The 18,711-nt window shown below is 41.0% G+C and overlaps 1 protein-coding gene across 1 annotated transcript in view; it reads left to right on the top strand.

Annotated features, from left to right (window-relative positions):
• The first annotated feature begins 614 nt into the window (after positions 1 to 614).
• The window catches only part of LOC124253716, a 44,358-nt gene continuing 26,261 nt past the window's right edge, over positions 615 to 18,711 (top strand). The window contains exon 1 of the mRNA XM_046687527.1: positions 615 to 861. The gene's annotated coding sequence lies outside the window, so the exon portion shown is untranslated. The remainder of the gene's footprint in view (positions 862 to 18,711) is intronic.

Here is an 18,711-nt window from a genome sequence, read left to right as displayed (position 1 = left end):
CTGGTATGCGTGTGTGTGTGTGTGTGTGCGAGAGAGAGAGAGAGAGAGAGAGAGAGAGAGAGAGAGAGAGAGAGAGAGAGAGAGAGAGAGAGAGAGAGAGAGAGAGAGAGAGAGAGAGGTGGGAAGCTTTTCTGAAATCATGTGTCTAACATAATCAGTAAATCGAAATATTGCTTTCAAATATTAACGAACCACTTTGGCATTCCCCGTATTCCACGGACCAGATAGGCCATGAAATAATTGAAATAGTGTAAAACAGAGTTAGGTCTCCACTAACATCATCTACAAGGCCATGTACGTCTCCATCGTTATCTACATCTACATCAATAGGACAACAAACAGCAGCATGCACTGGTCGGACGAGAACAGGCCTCGCACCTGCAAAATCTTGCGCACGAACTCATCAAATATCCAACATCGAATCTTGAAGAAGTGAGGATGTATTTTTCTGCATATAGATGCCAAGCTGTTTTTCTGAGAAGGAAGATGCTGAGTCTGGAACGGCTGCAGCGGCTTGGTCCAACATCCAGCTGACTGTAGGATGCTCCAAGACCATCTCTGTCTATCGACCGCCAGCCACACAGCTCCGCGTTCTGCCAGCCTCTGCAACGAATACAATACGTAGAGTCAACAGAGCGAGGCGCTGCTTCGTGGGTTCATTTGAGACGCTGAGTCCGTCAGGGTTGGTCGCAAAACTACTGCCGCGCTGTGGCAACGACGTTGGAGTTGTTGGAAACTACATAGTGCTGGAACAACGTCAACAGTGTACTGGGAGATGTACGTCTGACACAAGCCAGGTGTGTTTGACAGGAAAGGTTTATTGGAATACGCAACAGACAAATATTCCCGGATGCCTACATGGTAAGTATACCATTGTTCAAAACCATTAGTTCCGTTAGGCTTTGTTTGATTCGGTACATCGATATTCTTTAACGTTAAACCGATCGCTGATTTAAAAGAACTTAGTTCTTTTGTCTATGAATGAAATTCTCCTTACATATAGGTGATTTTTTGTCATTTGAACTCCAGCTCAAATCCATACTTTCTCGGCATTAGAGAATATAGTAACAGACCTTGGGGCGTGGTTGGATCATGGATCTGCACGTGCTTAGTGAAGAACTAGGTCACCAGGTATATGTTTCTGGTGGAAATGAGTTGTGAAGACAGAACGCTGGCACCTACACCCCCTCTGATTGTGAGTGACGGTGGAGTATATACACACACACCTCACCACTGTAAACACACAGGCTGTGTTTAGACCCAATACGCTCTGAGCAACACTGTATACTTTTAACTGTACCACATTAAGGAACTATTGGGCGAGGCTTTGTTGTCTAAATTTGCAACATGGCCAATATAGAGTTAATGGAAGACACAGATGCTCTCAGTAAGTTAATACCGTTTTTAGTTATCACTGCCATGGCGTATTGCCAATATATTCTGCATATATGGCAACTATAATAGGACCAGCTGGTTTAGAGTTCAGAAAACGTTAGAACATATCTAAAAACAAACGTTGACATGAGCCCCAGTGTGTATGTCAGAAATTGACGCTCAAATGACTATATACTGAGTATGGCAATCCTCATCCCTTGAACAGCGCTGGCCGCATGCAATCCTCATCCTCATCCGAATCCTCTAACACTTCCACCCCAACCCCCATCCCCACATACACACCCCTTTCCCACCTTCACAATATCTTAAATCCTAACTGAACTCTCGGTCAAACGAAAAGAAGTCACTTCAGGACTTAGGTACCGTGTACATCATTCTTGTTATCCGTCTCTGGTCTATGTCGAGTAGCGTACAGTTAATCCGATTATTGCTCCCCATACTGAATGGCGGCCGTTGCCATTCTTTTATCTCTTTCAGAAACCTTGATAATTTGACTTCAGAGCTGTGACAATGTATATGTACGGGAAAAGCGTCGTTACGAAGTTCTTATAAAAGTTATATATTTATTTCCATGATTATACCATTTTCCGAGACCATTCGAGTGTTTATATTCTCGACGTTTCTTGAAACGGTTTAAACTTCATGCTTCTATATGATCAGCTCTGGTCATCTGGTTTGAGTAGTTCGGTCTTCTTAATTAACTGAACAATACCATCTCGGAATTTAACTCACCGGTATCTCTCCATCACTGTTCCAGTTCATGGGTAGCCCCATTGTGAGGCTTTGTCGTAATGCAGTAACGATGTTCTCAGAGAATCCGATACGATCTGGAGCCTCATTACAACGCCGACGCTGTCACGGCTACTGAATCAGGTTCTGTTGTAAATGAGAGACAATGTGTTTATTTACCTTGTATTTACCCTTTACCCTCTGTGGACAGAACTAGATGAAAGCCATTAAGCCGAAGCATTGTAAGGGAGGACGCACGTACCCTGGTCAGGAGTCCGTAGCGTTACTGATGGCATGTGTATAATGATATACTGACAATCATAATGATCATGTGTATAATGATAATAGTCACAATCATAATGGTCATGTGTATAATGATATACTGACAATCATAATGATCATGTGTATAATGATATACTGACAATCATAATGATCATGTGTATAATGATAATAGTCACAATCATAATGATCATGTGTATAATGATAATAGTCACAATCATAATGATCATGTGTATAATGATATACTGACAATCATAATGATCATGTGTATAATGATAATAGTCACAATCATAATGATCATGTGTATAATGATAATAGTCACAATCATAATGATCATGTGTATAATGATATACTGATAATCATAATGATCATGTGTATAATTATAATAGTCACAATCATAATGATCATGTGTATAATGATAATAGTCACAATCATAATGATCATGTGTATAATGATATACTGACAATCATTATGATCATGTGTATAATGATAATAGTCACAATCATAATGATCATGTGTATAATGATATACTGACAATCATAATGATCATGTGTATAATGATAATAGTCACAATCATAATGATCATGTGTATAATGATATTCTGACAAACATAATGATCATGTGTATAATGATAATAGTCACAATCATAATGATCATGTGTATAATGATATACTGACAATCATAATGATCATGTGTATAATGATATACTGACAATCATAATGATCATGTGTATAATGATAATAGTCACAATCATAATGATCATGTGTATAATGATATACTGACAATCATAATGATCATGTGTATAATGATAATAGTCACAATCATAATGATCATGTGTATAATGATAATAGTCACAATCATAATGATCATTTGTATGATGATACTAACAGTCAATCATAATCATAACAATCGTATTTGGGTGCTAGGTATTAGCTAAAGCGGTCGCTCGTCACTCGAAGGATGAATTTAGGTAACGTGTGAAGCCTATTTCTGGGGCCAACCATCGTGAGATTGCTCCAGTATTGCGGCATAAAACCCTATTCAGTCACAAATATATATGTCAATCAAAGAAATACTTCCAGCCATCCATCTAAGCTTGAATATTCATTTCAGCAGATTGTAAGTCAGGAATGCATCCACATGGTCCATGTAAATTAAATAAACGGCAAAGCTCTTTGAATATTTACATCAGATCTCAGTTAAAATTGAGTCGGTGGTCGGATTCCGACTAGATCAGAGGCAGGTTTATATGACTCACTGTAAAATAGTGATGGTTCCAGATGTTCGCGATAAGGTGAACTTTTTACACACAGTGTTTGAAGTCGCACACCAAACGCTAAACTATTACAGACAATCCCAGGCTGTTACATTCCCAGTAGAGCTGTATTATACCGAAATCGTCAATGTAAGTCATTGATAGCATTAGTCAATGTTCCTCGTCATATGTGCCTCGGTTTATTTAATTATTTATATATCTATCCATTTATCTTTCAATCTATTCATCCATCCGTTCATTCATTCATTCATTCTTTCATTTTTGGAGAAGGGGTGCGACGTTTATACTCAAGAAATATTATATTGGGACGTTGAACAGGTCATTTTCATCCTGAAAGGTGCGTGCATTCACAAGACGTGATTCACATTCGTTAAAGGCGGCCTATGCTCGGTCAAACTGGCAGGCCGATCATGTAGTCTGAGTTTGGTTTTACGCCGCTTTTAGCAATATTCCAGCAACATCACGGCGAGGGACACCAGAAATGGGCTTCACACATTGTACCCATGTGGGGAATCGAACCCGGGTATTCGGCGTGACGAGCCACCGCTTTAACCACTAGGCTACCCCACCGCCCCTCCGATCATGTAGGATGGCGTTGTTTTAACACTGATTCTGTTGTTGGTTCGCTAGTATTTTGTTATGCATATCAATCCACATGAAAACCTTGTACCAGTAACACACAAATCATTAATTACCACCTCAGCTCTATGAATAAAGGGACTGGACCATGGTATGACATGCTATCCTAGTAAGTACGGGGAACAGCGGGGTAGTCCATTGAAAGCGTTCTTTCGTCACGCCAAAGCCCCGGTGTAGCAGCCCAGAATACCCCCCCCACACACACACACACACCAGATTATACCCCGGGGTAAACTATAGGTTAGCCCAGTTTATACCACGGGGGTATATTCTGGACCAGGCCAAAGTATACCCCTTCATCCCAGACTATACCCTTAAAAAATTATGTTGACAATTCACTCAATATGAGTGTGTGACTCGGGCAATGGTCTTGGTGTCATTTAAAGGAATTTGTAGGTGCTTTTCATTTACATTACTGCATAATACAAAATGTATAAAGTATTTGTTGAGTGCCTCTCTGCAATATGATATTTTCGACTTTGCGTAACCCAGCCATGCTGATATATCAAGGTTAGTAGTTAGTTATTTGCTTTATTTAGCGTCGCACACACAACTAAGGTAGTTTGGCAACGGGGTAGTACAACATGAACAGATTAACTACGGGCACACTCTACTCATCAATCTAATTAGAGCTGTACCATTATGGAGGTGGGTGTTGTCTTCATTAATACCGTAATCCACTGTTCTTTTCCCCGCATGGGTACAATGTATGAAACCTATTTCTGATGTCCCCCGCCACGGTATTGCTAGAATATTGCTAGAAATGGCGAAAACTATACTCACTGTACGAGGAAATGTCTTGAAATGCAAGAAACACTTATTTTGAAACAAATTATACAATTACTAATCTAACGCAAGAACAGGACACACAGAATGTAACGTATTTATATCCATTCATTGAGGAGATAAACGTACTGTGTTTGAAAATTATATGAATGTTAGACCGAATTGATTGCCTAGCTTGAGGTTTCAAATGATTAATTTTGAGACTTAGTTATTTTCTTAATAGTAGTTGGGCGGTGGGGTAGCCTAGTGGTTAAAGCGTTGGCTCGTCACGCCATAGACCCGGGTTCGAATCCCCACATGGGTACAATGTGTGAAGCCCATTTATGGTGTCCCCCGCCGTGATGTTGCTGGAATATTGCTAAAAGCGGCGTAAAAACCAAACTCACTCAGTCAGTCAGTCTTAATAGTAGTTGTTGAAATTTGGAAAGAGGCAGACAAGCCAGTATTTATATTTGGCGAAAGATTGAAATTTGAAGTGACAGTGAAAGAAAATACTTGACTGACTGTTGAATCTGATCCCTGCAGAATCGAACGATCCATCGACCTACGAATCAGTGTTGTAACTCATTAGGGACTGTTGATTTCAATGACTGGTGAGTTTCGATCATTGTAATTCAATTTGAATATTCTTTTAATAAAAGGTAATATGATAGTGACGTTCCATAATAATTGTGGAGGAAATATTACATAATTGCATATTTCGAGTTTCAATAAATGTTTTATTATCAACATTTCCATCACGTCTGTTGCGTTGATGTAAGCCATGCTGGTGGTCAAGCTGAACCTAGTGCGACAGTGTTGTGTACGTGCGCAGCGAAGCGGTCCTAAAAACAGACATTTTCAATCCAAATTGATAGTGACTAATTTTATGCAGCCTAAGTAAACTTAGCCTCAGTATTATTTGTTCATTGATTGACCAGTCAAATTCGAGTATTTCACGTAGCCATAGTAGAATATAATTTCCATCCATTGTACGACATCACAATCATGCTATGTCGCCATATACCTGGAATATTGCTGAGTGTGGCGTTAAACAACAACGACATAATGTTACAAACATGATGTACTGCTACCGAAGGAGCGGGACCTCCTTTTCGCTAACACCTGGTGTCATCGCTGATTTTCAGTGATTCCTTCATATACTTTTCTTCACTGTTTTGCCATTTACTCCAAATGGAATCCGTTTCGTCCGCCAACTCGTGAAGATCCGGGTTAGAATCGATCTTCAGCAACCCATGCTTGTCGTAAGAGGCGACTAACGGGATCGGGAGATCAGGTTCGCTGACTTGGTTGACGCATGTCATCGTATCCCAATTGCATAGAACAATGTTTGTGCAGTTGATGACAATATTGTCTGGTCCACACTCGATTATTTACAGACCGCCGCCATATAGCTGAGTGCGGCGTTAAACAACTACGAAACCAAACCGAACCAAACGTTTCGTCCGCTAATCAACATGGGTTGTTCTACAATACTGACGTTGTATATTAAATTGTGCAACTGGTACACATAGTCCCACGCAGCTGCAACATCTGTTTGCTGCATTCATGTGCTGCAGCCGCAACGGAGTGTAATTACATGGAACATGTAGATAATATTTCATAGAAAAGGACCCGGAAATCAATATAGTTGAAGCTGATTCCCTGAGTATTGATTAGAAACAATCCTACATTGTATTTAAATGGATCCTTCCACCGTATAAAGTTTGTATTAACTTCACGTGTTCACAACCTGGGGTTTCTGTATCCGTGTATAAGGCTTGGGTTGGGATGTTACTGCACTCATGTAATTAAATACCTATCTTTATATGAATGAAATCAAGGTATGTGTACGATATTAAAAGTGTGGCATTGTGTATTTTTTTGTCTGTATGATCATTATCAGTATTTCTGTTATTATAGATTTTTCCTTTTTTTCTTCTGGGTACAATGAGAGAAGCCCATTTCTGGTGTCCCCCGCTGTGATATTGCTGGAATATTGTAAAAGCGGCGTAAAACCATCCTCACTCACACATTGACCTGAAATCAATTTAAAACCGTTATGCATTATTTCTTCGTATTGACCGGCACTACTGCCATTCTAAAGACAATAGTGAATCTGAAGCATCTGTGTCGTTATTGCATTCACGGATATATACAGTACAGGATTGAAGTCGATAATCAATGGCCTTAGTCAAGGAGGTAGAAACTAGTGACGCTTCCTATGGAAGCAGACAATCTGTAACTGTTGTCAAGGAAGTAAACAATCTTTAACCGTGGTCAAGGAAGTAGACAATCTGTAACCGTGGTCAAGGAAGTAGACAATCTGGGACCGTGGTCAAATAAGGAGACACTCTGTAACCGTGGTCAAGGAAAGAGACAATCTGTAACAGTGGTCAAGGAAGGAGACAATCTGTAACCGTTGTCAAGGAAGTAGACTGTCTGTAACCGTAGTCAATGAAGGAGACAATCTGTAACCCCGGTCAAGGAAGTAGACTGTCTGTAACCGTAGTCAAGTAAAGAGACAATCTGTAACAGTGGTCAAGTAAAGAGACAATCTGTAACAGTGGTCAAGGAAGGAGACAATCTGTAACCGTGTCAAGGAAGTAGACAGTCTGTAACCGTAGTCAAGGAAGGAGACAATCTGTAACAGTGGTCAAGGAAGTAGACAACTGTAACCGTAGTCAAGGAGAAGGAGACAATCTGTAACAGTGGTCAAGGAAGGAGACAATCTGTAACCGTTGTCAAGGAAGTAGACTGTCTGTAACCGTAGTCAAGGAAGGAGACAATCTGTAACCGTAGTCAAGGAAGGAGACAATCTGTAACCGTTGTCAAGGAAGGAGACAATCTGTAACCGAAGTCAATGAAGGAGACAATCTGTAACCGTGGTCAAATAAGGAGACAATCTGTAACAGTGGTCAAGGGAAGTAGACAAACTATAACCGTAGTCAAAGGGAAGGAGACAATCTGTAACAGGGTCAAGGAAGTAGACAATATGTAACCGAGGTCAAGTAAAGAGACAATCTGTAACAGTGGTCAAGGAAGGAGACAATCTGTAACAGGGGTCAAGGAAGTAGACAATCTGTAACCGTGGTCAAGTAAAGAGACAATCTGTAACAGTGGTCAAGGAAGGAGACAATCTGTAACAGTGGTCAAGGAAGGAGACAATCTGTAACCGTAGTCAAGGAAGTAGACAGTCTGTAACCGTAGTCAAGGAAGGAGACAATCTGTAACCGTCAGTCTGTAACTGTTGTCAAGGAAGTAGACAATCTGTAACCGTGGTCAATGAAGGAGACAATCTGTAACAGTGGTCAAGGAAGTAGACAGTCTGTAACCGTAGTCAAGGAAGGAGACAATCTGTAACCGTAGTCAATGAAGGAGACAATCTGTAACAGTGGTCAAGGAAGGAGACAATCTGTAACAGTGGTCAAGGAAAGTAGACAATCTGTAACCGTAGTCAAGGAAGGAGACAATCTGTAACCGTAGTCAAGGAAGGAGACAATCTGTAACCGTAGTCAAGGAAGGAGACAATCTGTAACAGTGGTCAAGGAAGTAGACAGACTGTAACCGTAGTCAAGTAAGGAGACAATCTGTAACAGTAGTCAAGGAAGGAGACAATCTGTAACCGTGGTCAAGGAAGTAGACTGTCTGTAACCGTAGTCAAGGAAGGAGACAATCTGTAACCGTAGTCAAGGAAGGAGACAATCTGTAACCGTTGTCAAGGAAGTAGACAATCTGTAACCGAAGTCAATGAAGGAGACAATCTGTAACCGTGGTCAAGGAAAGAGACAATCTGTAACAGTGGTCAAGTAAAGAGACAATCTGTAACAGTGGTCAAGGAAGGAGACAATCTGTAACTGTGGTCAAGTAAAGAGACAATCTGTAACAGTGGTCAATGAAGGAGACAATCTGTAACAGGGGTCAAGGAAGTAGACAATATGTAACAGTGGTCAAGTAAGGAGACAATCTGTAACAGTGGTCAAGGAAGGAGACAATCTGTAACCGTAGTCAAGGAAGGAGACAATCTGTAACCGTAGTCAAGGAAGTAGACTGTCTGTAACCGTAGTCAAGGAAGTAGACAATCTGTAACCGTAGTCAAGGAAGGAGACAATCTGTAACTGTTGTCAAGGAAGTAGACAATCTGTAACCGAAGTCAATGAAGGAGACAATATGTAACAGTGATCAAGGAAGTAGACAGTCTGTAACCGTAGTCAAGGAAGGAGACAATCTGTAACCATAGTCAAGGAAGGAGACAATCTGTAACCGTGGTCAAGGAAGGAGACAATCTGTAACAGTGGTCAAGGAAGTAGACAGACTGTAACCGTAGTCAAGGAAGGAGACAATCTGTAACCGTGATCAAGGACGGAGACAATCTGTAACCGAAGTCAATGAAGGAGACAATATGTAACAGTGATCAAGGAAGTAGACAATCTGTAACCGTAGTCAAGGAAGTAGGCAGTCTGTAACTGTGGTCAAGGAAGTAGACAGTCTGTAACTGTGGTCAAGGAAGTAGACAGTCTGTAACCGAAGTCAATGAAGGAGACAATATGTAACAGTGATCAAGGAAGTAGACAATCTGTAACTGTGGTCAAGGAAGTAGACAGTCTGTAACTGTAGTCAAGGAAGTAGACAGTCTGTAACTGTGGTCAAGGAAGTAGACAATCTGTAACTGTGGTCAATGAAGGAGACAGTCTGTAACTGTGATCAAGGAAGTAGACAGTCTGTAACTGTGGTCAAGGAAGTAGACAGTCTGTAACTGTGGTCAAGGAAGTAGACAGTCTGTAACTGTGGTCAAGGAAGTAGACAATCTGTAACTGTGGTCAAGGAAGTAGACAATCTGTAACTGTGGTCAAGGAAGTAGACAGTCTGTAACTGTGGTCAAGGAAGTGGACAGTCTGTAACTGTGGTCAAGGAAGTGGACAGTCTCTGTGCATACTCGCTCTTTCTCAGATATCTCGATTGTGATATCAAATATTAAATATTTTGAGAAAGAGCATATTTTGAGAAAGAGCAACCGAGTTATTACAGCTTGTTCCTAATCCTTATATTTGTAAATAATACATGTTTAAATCGAATCTAGGGAGTGGAGATCCGTCGTCATGGAAGCAGGTGATCTGTTACCGTAGTCAAGGAAGTAGACATTCTCTAGTCAAGCTTGAAGATAAAGCCAGTTTGTTACAATAGACAATGTACCAGCTAAATGTATATACTCAAGTCGGGACCAGAAAAAACCCAGCTGTTGTATAATACACAACACACAACCCTTCTAGGTACAACTACATTCCACCCGTTTAATATACCCGACCGCTACGTACGCCTTGCGTCGATGGTCTGGCTGAGTTTCCTTTAAAGACGTGTTAATATAAAAGCAATGTAGATATTTAATTACATTAAAATATATCAGGAAATTTGAAATATCATTGATCCACAGTGCGCAATCAGTTGATAATGTTTGAGTCTTATCGACCTTGGAGGTTACATCTGTATTCTTCATCGAACCTCGACGCGGAAGAAGAACAACTCTGGCTTGAAATTTGAGCAGATTATGCCACGAGTTAGTATTGAATAATGCGATGCGGTTCCGTTGCATTTATGGATGGAGTCATGTCTGAAATGGCAATATGTTAACACTGGAAATTTATTGCACTTGTCAGTTGGTTGCCAGGCTCGAAATAATCTGCATTGTAAACACTACACGCCATCATCCTTGTCAACGCCCACCTTTTACGACGACCATAGTTTGGCGGTGACCAATTTTAACTCAAACACCCATGGAATTGTTGAACGGTAATCAAACGTTTAAAACGGAAGACTGAAATATCGAAACAGGCCTTTTCTTGTGACTGAGTTTAGTTTTACGCCGCTTTTAGCAATATTCCAGCAATATCAGACACCAGAAATGGGCTTCACGTTGTACCCATTTGGGGACTCGAACTCGTGTCTCATTAGCATACGCGTTAACCACAAGTCTACCCAACACACCGCTCTCTTTTAAAGGGTGCGGTGGGGTAGCCTAGTGGTTAAAGCGTCCGCTCGTCACGATGAAGGCCCGGGTTCGATTCCCCACATGGGTACAATGCGTGATGCCCGTTTCTGGTGTCCCTCGCCGGGATATTGCTGGGATATTGCTAAAAGCGGCGTAAAACCATACTCACTCACGGGTAAAGTAGACGGCACTGTAACAATGTATAAAATATTTACTCTGTCTGTTTTATTGTCTATACGACAGGTATAGTGCAGACAGGAAGCATTTCAAGTGACAGTCAGTTAGATTTGCTCCGATGAGTATTTCTCGTACCGTCAGCAAGCTAGGATATATCTGAATCAGCAGAACTCAAGGGGATATGTGAGCTTAGCTTAACCCAGGCACGGAGAACAAAGACGGGAACAGGCCGTGGGGTCCAGCATACACCCAGAGGGGGTATCGTGTAACATGGGGGTGAAGGACATAATGTAGAACTCATTTATACAATCGGAAAGAGGAGACATTGATTAATACCCGCTGGGACATAGCATGATTTAGTTGTGTTTTGAGATGAGTAGTTTTGTCCCGCAGAGTATGTGTTCGCTCAAAATAAATATAGAACGTCATCGCCACAGAATAATCAGTCCTGGTGACCTGTCGAAATATATTCAGATGGGCGTAAAATATAAATGTATGACGACGATGATGATGATGATGATGATGATCTGATCTCATGAGCATTAGCGTACCTGTTGGTGGAGCTATAATTTAAGATATCTATTTCTGAGGTGAGATGGGGTTTAAAGTCTCAATCAAGAACTCTCCACATAAAGCATGCATATGTGTGTGCGTGCGTCTGCGTGCGTCCACGTGTATACGTTGTGTGCGTACGTGCGTGTGTTTGGCTGGATGTTGCAGTTCAGACTAATGCCTTTTAATAGGTTTGCCCACTGAGATTCCATTACGCAGTTTGACACGGATACCCCACGCACAGCCTTGGTTTATTCCTTCATGCACAGTACCAGCCAGGGTAACAACAAGTACCTTCTTTCAACACATTTCATACCCGTGAAGATCCGGGTTAGAATTTGTCTTCAGCAACCCATGCTTGCCATAAGAGGCCACTAACGGGATCGGGTGGTCAGGTTCTCTGACTTGGTTGACACATGTCATCACATCCCAATTGCGTAGATCGATGCTCATGTTGTTGATCACTGAATTGTCTGGTCCAGACTCGATTATTTACCGACTGCTACAGCTGGAATACTGCAGAGTGAGGCGTGAAACAACAGACCAGCCAACACATTTCAGTATGACACGGCCCTTGGTCATATCACCACCCACCTTCCATACACTGGTCACACTCTCTGTCCACCTGACAAAAGATGACGTCAAACTCGGCCCATAACGCTTTCACTCAATCATGTAGAGTTGTAGATGCTCAAAGCCAGAGCCAAGGTTACAACTCTGCAGCAATTACATCGTTACGATCTGGGTAAACATAGCGTCATTCGTCATCGATTCAAAGAATCTGTCAGTACTTGACTATCTCTGACTGCACGTGTTGACGTTGCCTTTCGAAGACCCGTGTAACTGGGAGATGTGACAACTATTTTCTGCGCTTCCAACTGCGTCTGTGCAAACAGTAAATCATTGACGTACACAAATGTCGTGGTCGACGAGGATGCACTGCTGTGTGGTTGACGGACGTTGGTCGGACTCCGTGACCTGGAGGGCTAAGTGGGAAGGTTGTCCAGACGTTGGTCAATAAAAACATGCTGTAAGCCACTTAGTTCAGATCGACGGTATCAGCTCGGTGCGAGTCATTTGATTTGTTTTCATTTCTTAAAGTAACAACACCGCAATAGTCAAACCATTATGGCCCTACACTTCAGGAGAATCGGTGTGGTATGCAGAATGAGTGAGTGAGTAAGTTTAGTTTTACGCCGCACTCAGCAATATTCCAGCTATATGGCGGCGGTCTGTAAATAATCAAGTCTGGACCAGACAATCCAGTGATCAACAGTATGAGCATCGATCTGCGCAATTGGGATACGATGACATGTGTCAACCAAGTCAGCGAGCCTGACCACCCGATCCCGTTAGTCGCCTCTTACGACAAGCATGGGTTACTGAAGATCCATTCTAACCCGGATCTTCACGGGTTATTCATAATGAAGACCAGGTTGGATCCCTGCATTCGTTTTGATGGACTTATCCAGCTTCATCTTGATGGATGTAACATCACGGTTTTGACGGTGTAACATCATTCACACTTACTCCTGTAACCAATGGCGGAATTGTTTTTTAGAATCTGGCTTTCTGAAGGATCAGTTACCATCAAGTAAATAACCACTTCAGTCTCTGTCTGGACGAATATAATGACGTCAGAATGTTTGATGTGGCGTCACTTTCCTACACGTCATAATCTGGTTCTACGTTCATTCATCACACTGAGAGTTCGAAGGGAGTTATATACTTGTCTGTCTAAGCTTGACAATAGGATGTGTCGTACCAACGTTAAGGGTGTGATGAAGATACCAGGTTACCAATGTGTCTCTGTGGGCAAGCGGTCAGTATTTATATACTTATGTACACTCGTATAGCATCCTGCACGTGTGTCACACAATGTACACAGGTGGTAATGTTTCTCACAATGTTCACATGTGGAAATGTTTGACACAATGTACACATGTGGAAATGTTTGACACAATGTACACATGTGGAAATGTTTGACACAATGTACACATGTGGAATTGTTTCACACAATGTACACATGTGGTAAAGTTTCACACAATGTACACATATGGTAATGTTTCACACAATGTACACATGTGGTAATGTTTCACACAATGTACACATGTGGTAATGTTTCACACAATGTACACATATGGTAATGCTTCACACAATGTACACATCCGTGAATGTTTCACATAATGTATATATACATGTTGAAATGCTTCATATAATGAGACGTGGATAATGCTTCACAGAAAGTACCGACACAGAATATGCTTCACATAATCTACTAGTATATGAATGGAAATGTTTGACACAATTAAAGTTCAAATACGGAATGTGCTTCACACATTGTAGAGAAATCGAAATGCTTCACAAAACTTCCTCTCATGAAATATGTTTCACATAATGTCCACAAATGTTAAATGCTTCAACAATGTACACATTATGTAAATGTTTAATTAATATGCAATAATGTGTAAATGTTTGACAATATGTAAAGAAATTATACATGCTTCACACTTCCTTCACCTAAATGAAATATCCTTCACGTAATGCACCCATTCGTAAATGATTTCAATATCAAATGTTCTCGTCACGATATGGCTGAAATATTGCCGATGTGACGTTAAATTGTAACTCACTCACTCACTCGTAAATGATTTATGATAATGAGATAGTTCAATGGACTTAGCTTTTGGCAGCATTTCTTCAGATTAGTGAAACAGTTTTGCCCCTTTTATTCACACAGGAATCAATATGGAATATGCCTCACATGCAAGCTTCACCCATATGGAATATGCTTCTAGCACTATGTTTCAGCCATTTGGAATATGCTTCACAAATGTGCTTCATCCATATGGATTATGCTTCACCTGAGGGTACTGCCAGGAACCGATCTTCAAATCAAGTAATAAGTCACCGAAGACAACGTTGCTATTGATCGTGGTGTTAAACAGAAACCGTCGTTACCGAAGCGGCGTTGGGATGTTTACAGGAATAAAAAATGCATGGGGCGTTCTCGGACATTTTATCAAGACGCTTTTAAATGCTTTGTTCTGGAACTCTTCGTTTTCCGGGTATATTTTTTTTAACATCGAGTTAATGATTTTCGCAAGGTTGGCATTCAGCAAGTGACATTGGATTTTTTTTTGAGAAATGTAAAGTGTTTTAGTTCAATTATCAGCTGGCATCGAACGTTTTACTGTAGCTCGAAGTTTGCTTGTGTATACTGGAAAAAATACATTGATGTAGTTTATACAGAAAACATTTTCCCACGCCGATGGTTTGTAAACTGTTTTCATTGGCAAGGGTTCCTAAACGCTGGTCGCTAATGAAACAACTTTTAAAGCAAAGTATTGATTGCTTGGAAACTTTGCTGATGGATTGGTTGTTCAGTAACTATGCGGAAAAGATTCGGAAATTGTGTTGTTGTGTTTTTAGATTGTTATGATGAACAAGAGGCTGAATGATTTGTTTAAGGAATCTCTTTTTGTGGTAATGAGTTCAGAATGTCACAATGATGTATGTTGACCTGTAAGGGGACATTCATTATCGATGTTCTTTTACTCCCGAACATCTGTTAACAGTTTTGTCAGTGAATGCATTATGTCGAACTCGTATAAACCTATCGAAACGTTCGACTTATCCGAGTGTTCGACACATCCGAAGTTTCTCATCGTTCACAAGTAAAAAAGAATCATATTGCAGGGTGACTACAAAAGTTTCGATAGGGAAATGTTGACTTTAAATCGACTAAGGAATAAAGACATTCGAGAAAACGGAATATATTCGAGACACCCGACTGTTCTACAAAACAGTATTCAACTGTATTTCAAAGCAGTTTTTTATCAGTCGGTGTAACATACAAAACTATCTGACCGAACCACGATGAACCGTGAACTTAGGTTCAAGAACAGCTTGTATGTTATTCCGTGTCAAGTAATGTTTAATCTGGTCTACTCAATAATGACTTTGCCATCAGTTCCGTTATTGTAGGTTGTGTAAGGTGGTTTTAGCAATATTCTAGCCTCACCAAAGCAGGAGTACCAGCAAATGTTCTCAAGTGGAGAACCGAACCGGTCAAGGTGACGAGTCAGCGGCTTAGCAACCTGTCCATTCCGCCCTTCTATATGATAGATATTGAATTAGTATTCGATCTATATCAAGTATATACATTTAAGGAAAAGGAACATTGACAGTTTCCTGTGGGAAGCCATTAAATGTGAGTGAGTTCATCAACGAATCATTCAACAATGAATAATGTAATAGAACTCGAGAATATGAATATTATATATTTGTGTTTGTAGTTTTTTTTTCTCATTATATTCTTTTTGGAACATTTAGTGTATATTAAAGTTAGAAAGGACGTAATACGAGACAGAAGTTCGACCGTTTTCGTAGAAGTATCGACATCACGATTCTTTTTTATAAGTAGGGCATGGTACTTCTTGGAGAAGCTACATCTGAGCTACCCAGCAAATCTCATCCTCGCCCTCCATGGGCCCCTATAGCCCTAGCCTTTCATATAGACCCTGAAGCAATATATCCAAGAAAGCCCATGCAAGTAGAGAAAATGTGGCAAGTCTAGATTTCCACAGCTTCAAGAAATGAAGAAAGTCTCAGGGGTCCTTTTCATTATATTTTTTTTTTACTATGAACTTTTTTTTCTCTAAAATATGTTCATTTCAGAGACTAGTAGTTAGTCTACTTGAGTTCCAGTAATAATAAATTCTCCCAACGTTAGGATACAACAGGGTGACGTCACTGTTGGCGGTTGCACCATCTGACTTTCCACACTTCGAAACAAGTTTCGCCACCGTGTGTATCGACCGTCCACTACGGAGACGTGATCGTTCATGCAGTTTTTAATTGAATGCTGACATCAACGCAGAAGGTCCAGCGCCCTCCTCTTTCTATTCGCGAACCCAGAGCTCGCAATTCCCAGCTGGAGTAAATAATTGATGGATTCTGATTAGTTCCAGTGAGGAGGCCCAAAAAAACTTCCCTGCTCCGCATATTTGGGTCAAATGGCTGTTGAAAAAATATATAACCCTGGTCCCATTGGCTTCAAGACAAATCGGGCGGTGGGGTAGCCTAGTGGTTGAAGCGTTCGCTCGTCACGGATTCGATTCCCCACATGGGTACAATGTGTGAAGCCCATTTCTGGTGTCCCCGCGTGGTATTGCTGGAATGTTGCTAAAAGCGGCGTAAAGGTAAACTCACTCACACACTCAAGACAAATCAGTAAGTGTTCTCTGTAGACGCTCCCAGTATTTTTATATGTATTTGAAACGTTAGGGCATTTGTGTTTGGATAACATTAAGTCCTACAGAACTAGCAAGGTGTTTGCGAGTAATTGACCTATGTCAGAGACAAGGTCAGTATAAAGTCAGTGTGTGTGTGTGTGTGTGTGTGTGTGTGTGTGTGTGTGTGTGTGTGTGTGTGTGTGTGTGTGTGTGTGTGTGTGTGTGTGCGTGCGTGTGTGTGCGTGCGCGCGCACACACTTTTCAGGAGTGAATGGTTTGTTAAACTCACTTATCCCGATGTAATTACAAAAGTTAATACTTCAAAAATAGAGGACCTAGATCATGAAACAGTGTTTTATTGACCGACATCATGGTGTCCACCTACTCACGATCCGGTATGAACTGTATATCCTCTAAGAATTATGAATTATAGACATGTTGGTGATTCACGTTGGTGATTCACGTTGGTGATTCATAAGTTGTCCACGAACCACCCGCGCTGTACGGTGACATTAGTATACCAAGTCACCGATCCTGTCCACCCGATCCACAATTCGCTTATCATGAATCACCACCATGTCTAGAATCTGTTATGGGACATTGCTGAGAACGACGTGAAACAAACATACAAACAAACACGATACGTCTGATGACTGTTTATTAAGTACAGAACCGTAATCTAAATTCATGGATAACCTTGATTCGTGGATCGCGGAAATTATCATGCTAGCTCTTAAATTAAGTCTCGACTGACGTCACGGAGCGGTACTTTTGATGTGCATGCAATGCCACGCCTCGCTGACAAAAAAGTTCCGAATCTCTGCATTACACGCCAGTACACTAAATATAATTGTCCAGCATTGAGGTAAATAGCCCCAGATCACTAATACCACCATTACCAAATTTAATTTTTACAAAATGTCAAGTAAAAAAGATACCGTTAGCTCCAACCTTCTTACTTCTGGTTGTCTGCTTTCCTTGGTGTCAATACTTACTGCAGTGGGATGTCGTACATAGTGGGGCGGTGGGGTAGCCTAGTGGTTAAAGCGTTCGCTCGTCACGCCGAAGACCCGGGTTCCATTCCCCACATGGGCACAATTGGGGAAGCCCATTTCTGGTGTCCCCCGTCGTGATATTGCTGGAATATTGCTAAAAGCGGAGTAAAACTAAATTTACTCACTCACTCACTCGTACATGGTGGTATAAAGTACCCGACTACGTAAACCACGAAACAAGGTGACGTCACATTTTGTGGGCACACGAATGGGTGATGATTGCAAATGGTTCCCGTAAACAAACGTTTCATTCACGAGTGGAATATTTCGGTTTGCTGAATCAATGAATAAAATAATCAGTGCGTATACAAAATGAAATCATGCATTTAAAATATGAATTTCGCCGCACTATATCCACGAATCAAGGTTACCCGAGTGTATACATTAGTTGCCAGTAATATATTGTAAGCCTTCGGTGTCTTGCGTGGTATGGTTTGCTGATATCCTCTTCCTCGATCCACCTCCTTACTTCATACCCTGTAAGATGTGCCTCCAGGTTACATGACTTGGAGTTTTTCTTTCCTAATTTCCGTTCTGTTAGCTGATCTTTGTGAGCGGCTGGTGTTTTCGGAAATTGCTCTGTTATTGAACACTTAGCTGGGCGAGCCCTGTGTTGTAACA

This window comes from Haliotis rubra, unplaced genomic scaffold (assembly GCF_003918875.1).
Source record: "Haliotis rubra isolate DU_JTF1 unplaced genomic scaffold, ASM391887v1 Scf55, whole genome shotgun sequence".
In the NCBI taxonomy this organism is placed as follows: domain Eukaryota; kingdom Metazoa; phylum Mollusca; class Gastropoda; order Lepetellida; family Haliotidae; genus Haliotis; species Haliotis rubra.
This window is presented reverse-complemented; position numbering and strand designations above follow the sequence as displayed.